Source organism: Eschscholzia californica, unplaced genomic scaffold (assembly GCF_041429995.1).
Source record: "Eschscholzia californica isolate CP2 unplaced genomic scaffold, dmEscCali1.0.p SCAF_4, whole genome shotgun sequence".
Classification (NCBI taxonomy): Eukaryota; Viridiplantae; Streptophyta; class Magnoliopsida; order Ranunculales; family Papaveraceae; genus Eschscholzia; species Eschscholzia californica.
In genome coordinates this window covers 1,417,277-1,425,566 of record NW_028238461.1, presented here as the reverse complement: position 1 = coordinate 1,425,566, position 8,290 = coordinate 1,417,277, and positions in this window count along the sequence as shown.

Below are 8,290 nucleotides of genomic sequence, written 5' to 3'. Positions count from 1 at the left end.
TTTGTTGACTTGGCTCTTAGACCATCTATAAAGAAATCAAAGATGATGTTACTTTGGCTCACAAAAATAGGTGGATGTTAGCTCGACAGATGATCGAGCGGGTCGAGATTAACCAATCGTCTTAGAGAAAGAAAATGTTTTACCAAAATTGGGCGATCTTTTCAGTCGTAAAACTATAGGGGTGAGAACCAGTCTAGACTAGTGCATCGCGGGTTAAAATTTCTAAGTCCGATCTCATACTAGTACCTAAATTGTGTGAAAGTTATTAATAAGTACTCAAGTCAGTTTGGTCCGACATAATTTCCTGATCTTAATACCCATTACCTGTCGGGACGTGAGTCTTTCATATTCACAGTTACCAAATACAGACCGGAGAGAGTGAAATCTGGAGATTTGAACAATTATGGGATAGAAAGGAGAACAAGAAAGAAGATGAAGATGGTAGGGAAGAAAGTAAGAGAACATACCACAAAGTTACAGAAAATAACAAAAGATTCGAAAGCTTTTAGTTATATAATAGTTAAAGACTGTGATAAGAGAATAACGTTTGCTATAACTGTTACCTCGAAAGAAAAAGAAAATGGTGAATAGTACAAAGTAACGATATAAAATTAAATATATTAATTGAAACTTGTGGAGATCCCACTTGAGGACTTGTAACAATCATAATAGATGAATGTGGGGAAGGTGATGGTAATGGCGGCCTGGGGGTGTAATCACCAAAACATCTAAAAAGAAGGGTGAAAAATGATTATTAGTAAATAGAAAAAGGTACCTTTTATTTTGTGGAGTTGAGTACTCGAGTGGTTGAGTGGGTGTGAAAAATTATGGGAATGAGGTAGAGAAATGACTTTTTTTTTTTTTTTTTTTTATGAAAAGGGTGAGAAATGACTTGGTGACTGTTTATTAACGGTTGGAAGTTACAAAATAAAGATTGGGACTTGCATTAGTAGTTCATATTTCCCTAATGGCCCCCAACTTTGTGACCAGCTTCCCGCCTGGCCCCCTACTTTACGAGAAATACCCATATGGCCCCCTTCCGTTATAACACCGTCACTCTCTCTCCTCCATCATGTTTTCTCTCTCTGCCAAATCACGCCACATCACCTGTTACGCCACCTCATCACCTTCTCCGGCAGAGGTCGCCAGCCGGCGACCTTCAAACTAAAATAAAAAATTTCTCTCTTCCTCTCTCTCTCTCTAACAGGTGATGTGGCGTGAGTTGGCAGAGAGAGAAAACATGATGGAGGAGAGAGAGTGACGGTGTTATAACGGAAGGGGGCCATATGGGTATTTCTCGTAAAGTAGGGGGCCAGGCGGGAAGTTGGTCACAAAGTTGGGGGCCATTAGGAAAATAACCCTTTTTCTTTTGTTAAAGAAAAAAAACTCTATTTTTTTTTTTTTTTTTTGAAACACAAATGTCATAACACACAAAAGTATTACAGAGAAGTCCAAAAACAAGCCAAACTTAAGTCTGGACTAAACTGAAATAACTATGAACAACAAACCCTTCAAAATGATTTTAATAGGTATTGGGGGCTATAGCCGAAGTTGCCAGGCCATGGGCCTCATTGTTGCTCCCCCGATTGCAATACTCCACGGTGACATTGAGTAGGTTCACCCTTGCTTGTATACCGTAGATTTCATTAATTAATCTCCATGGGATTTCGTCATCGACGGCCGAGATTAAGTTGATCAGAACTAGGGCATCCCCTTCCACTATAAAATCCGTCATACCTAATTCCACCCCCAAATCTAGGGCTGCCTCCACTCCTTTTAGCTCACTGTAAATCGCCGACCTTGTTTCGACTACTCTCACCTTCGTTCCGACAATAGCTCCTTCGAAATCTCTAGCAATGGCTGCACATGCAGCTTTATCTTCTCGAAATGCTCCGTCGAAGTTTATTTTAAACTTACCCTCCGGTGGAGGACACCATCGGTTTTCCTGTAAAGAGTTAGTAGAAATCAAAGAAGGGGTGTGAAGAAGAGATACATACCTCAGAGCAAGTGCTGTATTCGACCAAACTCTATTCAGATCTGTGTTCTTGTTCTGAAAATGCTTATCACATCTAGATTTCCACCATTCCCACATCAAATAACAGAAGGTATACCAATCCTTTTCACCGATTCCTTTTTGTAATAATATAAACTTTAGGTTATTAATAGGATCTGTGTATCTTTGAAGGATGTGGGTGAGTCCTGCTTTAACTAACAGATTCTCAAAATAGTTACAGCTCCCGAACAGGTGCGTGATTGATTCTGTGGCATTTTGGTTACACATGATGCATGTTTGATCTATTTGTTGAACACGAGACCCTATGTTGTCCAATGTTGGAAGACCATTATGAATGAGCCTCCATATAAAGTTTTGAACCTTTGGGTTCATTTCTTTCTTTAGCCAAAATAACTTCCAAGGGAAATTCTCTGCTTCGTTATGTAGAGGTGTAGGAACTTTTACCTCTGTGTAGAATGATTTAGTAGAAAATCTTCCATTTTCTGTGGGTTTCCATATTAATCTATCCACACTATTAGCCTGACTTAATTGAATGCTAGTAATCTCTTGTGCTGTCTGTTGGTCAAAATAAATGTGGATCAAGGATGTATTCCAAATTTTCTGTTCATGAAGCATTAGATCCGACACATATATGATGAAGGGAGGAAGGGGTTGAGTTGGTATTGGGATTGGGGTATTGTTGTGTTGTAGCCAAGGGTCTTGTGTTATTTTTACTGATTTTCCATCACCAATTATCCACAACACTTTCATCTTCATTAAATCTTTTGTTTCTTCAATGGCAGCCCAAAATTGTGAAGTCCTGATTGGTTTTGTCTGATTCCAAAATCCCCCTGATTTTACGTATTTTGATTTTAATAATTTAACCCATATTGCATCCTCTTGAGTAATGAATCGCCATGTCATTTTAGCCATGAGTGAAAGATTTACTTCTTCCATGGATCTTATCCCCAATCCCCCATTATTTTTGGGGTTGGTGATGATATCCCATTTTATGAAGTGAAGCTTTCTCTCATTTGTATCATGACCCCACCAAAAGCATCTCTCTATTTTCTCTAATTCATGTATCACTGCTTTTGGCATAAGTTGATAGCTGCACTGATATGTACAGAAAGATGATAACACCGATTTTATGAGCACTGTTCGACCTGGCTGACTAATGAGTTTATTCTTCCAACCTGATAGACTTTTATGGAACTTTTCAATTAACCATGCTTGATTCTGAATTCTATTTCCTTTGTTGAGAATGAGAGAACCCAGATATTTCTCTTGATCAGTCATAAGAGGAGCCGAGAGATTGGTAATGAACTGCTGCTGGATATACTGTGGAATCCCTTTGCCAAAGAATAAGGATGACTTAGCATAATTTACCTGCTGCCCAGTGAAAGAGGAGTATTGATTCATCAGTTCTTTTAAGTTGTTTAAATTTGTTGTATCCGCTTTACCAAACACTATCAGGTCATCCGCGAACAGCAAATGAGTGATTGTTGGACTGTCCGGATTGATTTGATACCCTGTAAATCTTCCCTGGGATTCATAATGATCAAATAAAAGAGAGAGAGATTGAGTGGTGAGGATAAATAGGTAGGGGGATAGAGGGCACCCCTGCCTAAGGCCTCTAGAGGCCGAAAATTCCCCGGTAGTACTACCATTGATCTGAATATTAAACCTAACAGACGTAACACAAGACATAATGAGGTCAAGGAATCTGCCCTCAATGCCCATAGACCTAAGCACATGTTTTAGAAAAGTCCAATCTACTCGGTCATAGGCTTTTGCCATGTCCATTTTCAAAGAGAAGGCTCCTTTTTTAGACGTTGAACACCTCATTGAATGGATCAATTCTTTAGCTATGACTATGTTATCTATTATCTGTCTTTGAGGCACAAATGCATTTTGAGTCCAGTGAATAAAGTCATCTAAATATAGTCTAAGGCGGTTGGCAATGATTTTGGTGATGAACTTATAGACTGCATTACAAAGTGCTATAGGCCTGAATTCCGAGGCGAAACTCGGATTCCTAGTCTTTGGGATTAAAGCTATAGTGGTTAAATTTAATGAGGGATCAATAGAACCTGTAATGAAGGCAGATTGGATGTACTTGGTTAGTTCAGTACCGATAACTTCCCAATTATGTTGGAAAAAAAAACAAGGTAAGCCATCAGGACCCGGACTTTTCAAAGCCCCCATCTCCATAACCACTGCTTTAATTTCCTCCGGCGACGGAATCCTCGAGATGTCGTCCTGTTGTTCGGCTGATAGAACTTTGAATGAATTTAGCACTTCATTTGGTGGTTGACTGACTTGATCAGCAGTAAATAAGTTCTGAAAAAAAGCCTCAAATTCCGCCGAGATGTCTTCTGAGTTTCTAGTGACTTGACCATTTGATCGAGTAATTTGGTGGATTCTATTTTTCTGACGCCTGGTAGACATAGAGACATGGAATGCCTTGGTGTTCCTATCACCATTGTGGACCCAATGATTTTTTGCTCGTTGTTCCGCCTTCGTGCGTTGTACATTCTCTAGAAACAAGATTTCTTCTTGAATATCACTTTCAATGCCCAAGACCATCTCAGTGGGTTCGAGTTTTTGAATATCGAGTAATCTTTTTCTCAATATTAATAATCTGTTTTTAATTACCCCGAACGCTTTCTTACTCCAACCCTTTAACTCATTTTTTACAAAATCTAATCTTTGGATAAAAGACCCCGTACTTTGGTCCCATTTTTCTTGAAAAATATCTTTGTAGGCCCCATGCTTAGTCCAAAAGGATTCAAATCTGGAAATTGTATTCATAATGTTCCCTTGAACTTGAAACTTGAGGAGAATCGGTGCATGGTCACTATTGTAACGGGGAAGATGAAAAACTCCCGCTTCAGGAAATTTGAGAAGCCAATTTGTATCACATAAGGCCCTATCCAACCTTTCTTTCGTTAAGTGATGAATGTGCTTGCTGTTTGTCCATGTAAATGCTGGACCGTTGTATCCAAGATCGATTAGATTAGCATCACGCACGAAATTCTGAAAAGAAGGCAAAAACGGAATCTGATTATTATTTCCCCATTTTTCCGATCTATCTAACAGAGCATTTAAGTCCCCAATGCAACAATAGGGGTTAGTGATAGTAGCAATTCTAGTTAATAAACTAGACCAAAAATTACTTCTATTTTGGACCTGCGGGGGTCCATAAATGCAAAGAATGTCCCAAGGGGATTCCTCTGTATGATAGTGAACAGTTGCATGAATCAAATTTGGTGACGAAAAATGGACATCCATTCGAAGGTCAGGAGTCCAATGTAAGATCAGGCCTCCACTACGGCCTATTGCCGGAACATAATAGTTATTAGTTAAGTTAAATTTATTGAAACAAGAGAGAGGAATATAGTTGGAGATCCTAGTCTCCGAGAGGAATACAATAGAGGGTTTTATAGCCCCCAGGAACTGAGATAAAGTCTCCTTTGTCGGGGTGTTCCCAAGCCCCCGACAATTCCAAGCAAATGCAGTCACGATCCTTGCGGCATTTGGGGTGCCGTTCCCCTTTCTTTTTGGTCGTCGGGTAAATGACGAATGGTTTTCTTGTATTGTTTTATTGCTCTTTCTCCAGCGACCGGAGAAGCCTCCTCCATTACTGCCGATGAGTTTGACCCTTCACATTTTTCCTTTCTTTTAGGGTTGTGCTGATTTATTGAAAATAAACTCTTGGTGTAGACTGCTGACACACTGTCTTTAGATTGAACCCTCGATCGCTTAACCTGTATTAAATTAGACACAAAATCCCCAAAGTTATTCTCGGAATTATAGACTGGTTCTGGATTAGTCTGTTCATCCCCATTGTTAATGTTGTCATTTAAATTGAGGGAAGCAAGTCGAGGGGTGATATCACAGCCATAGGAACCTAGTTCTTTCAGTGGGTTTCTAACTGTAAAAGGAACTTTAAATTCCTCTTTGTATTTGGGGACCAGAGTCTTTGTGACATAATCACGGGTAGCATCATCAATGTTAAGTTTAAGTAAGTCCCCTAAAGCAAGAACAGTGGGGCAAAATTTCATAGTGTGACCCACTAGTCCACAGTAATTACAGAATCGAGGCAATTTTTCAACCCTTAATTCAATGGAAATTAATTTACTGTTGGATAATTTCAGATTAACACGAGCAGGGAGTTTTGTTGTTATGCAAAGTTCCACTCGAACTCTGCCAAACAAACTCCATTTAGCCGCCTCCTCTTTAGTGGTTGGAATGAAGTTGCCTATAGATCCTGCTAATCGGTTAATCACAGTGCTGTTGAGGTGAGAGGCCGGGATTCCATGCAACTGTATCCAGAACCAAGCCTTATCGAAAGTATGGTCGCCTGGAGCAACATCCGATTTGCAATGTTGTAATATGATTAGTTCATCCTGTACAACCCAAGGAGAACTGTCCACTGCGATATCTAGTTCCGTCCCCGTATGGAATTTCATCAAGAAGACATTGTCTTTGACATCCGAAAGCATAAATTTGTTCGGTCCATGGATCACACGAGAAAGTCGCATCATAGCTTGGGTTATATCAACTTTTCTATTGCTTTGGATCCAAACGACCCCATTCTTCTGAACTTCGTTGTCCCAGGGAAGGAGGTCTTCCCCTTCAACTTGAATTATTGGATCTTCTTCCGTAGTGAGTTCGGAGAATTGCTTGATCAATTCAAAATTTGGTGTAGCCATGTATGAATGAGAGTAAAAGAAGATAAATGATCGAAAAAAGTCTGAAACTTTGAGTATAAGAAGCCCCTATAGAGCGACAAGGAGGAAACCCAGGCTATTTCTAGCCGGAATCCGAGAAATTTAAAATTTAAAAACTCGAAAACCGATCAAAACCGCCCAAAACCGTCAGGATAACTACAAAATCCAATAATAACTGAAAAATCTCCTCCTCAATTGGTGGCGCCTTTACCTAACTGCTATCTCTCCGCCCGGGAGCAAAACTTTCTAACTTCTCCCATAATTTCTTCAATCTATCCAAAAAAAAAAAAAAAAAAAAAAAAAAAAAAAAAAAAAAAAAAAACTCTATTTAGGTTTGAAATTTGGAGTCAATCACAGACCGAATGCTAACTTGACCAATTGTGATTGATCACAATATTTTCTATGACATAGCCCTATTAGTGAAAACAATCGCATTAGCGATCAACCTCAAATTTTGGCCATCAGCATTACCCTTAAAACCTAATAAGGTATCTAATAATTTAATAGGGTTTCTCAAAGGGACCTTCAATTGTGAAGTCATCTTTATAATGTATTCTAAAGGCAGCTATATATGTGGTATCTTATTTTAACTTTATGATCTTTCAGAAAAATTCTAATATGTTTTAGAATTAATCTGTACAATAATATGGTTTATTTATGTAATACATACATGGATTAATTTAACAACATATTTATGACTTGTTCTAGTATTAGAGTATGACACACATGCATGCCCTAGAATAGGTTTTCACCATTATAGTGGGTGAGAAATTATAGTTGCTTGAATCAATGGCCAAGTCTTTGTTTTCAAGAGTCTTCATAGACATGCTGCCATGTCTGCTCATGATGCCACGTGGGATGATAATAAAGGATCATGGATTGGTCCCTCCTCCTTGCCTCTCTAGTGACTCCTCCAATACTTGGATTAAATAATGTAACTTTATGATTTCAAACTTGGATTAAGAAATGTGATAGAATACTCCGAATTATTTGGCGAAAACTGAGATAGACTAGATTTTGTCCAACAACATTAGATAAAAAGGTATGGGTTGAAACCTGGTCGTTCAGATTTTAGATAGGACATCTTCTTTCGAATAAACAACTATTTATACTCGATCTGTGAAGTACGTCTCCAAATATGCATGAATGATACATTATTGGTAATCGTATAAGTCGTGAGAGAAAATACGAATGATACATTAATCGTATAAGTCCTGAGAGAAAATACGAATGTACCTTATTGGTAATCCTTTTAAGAGAAAACCCCACAATCGATGTGGTGGCTCGTATTAAATATTTGGGTCTTATTTGAGTTCCTCACTAATACAAGTTTTGTAACAAAATCAAACTTAACACTGAATTTGATTGATTTTTCAAAGGTAGGTTAATCATATCTTTGCTTCTATACTAAGATTGCCCAATTTTACATGATAGATAAGGGGATAAGCAAAAAAAAAGACTTCCTTTTAAAGCATGTTTTGTAATTTATAATATTATCTCGTAAATAATGCATGATCATCACTACCCACTACTTGGTATTTAATGGAGGGAGATCTATAAA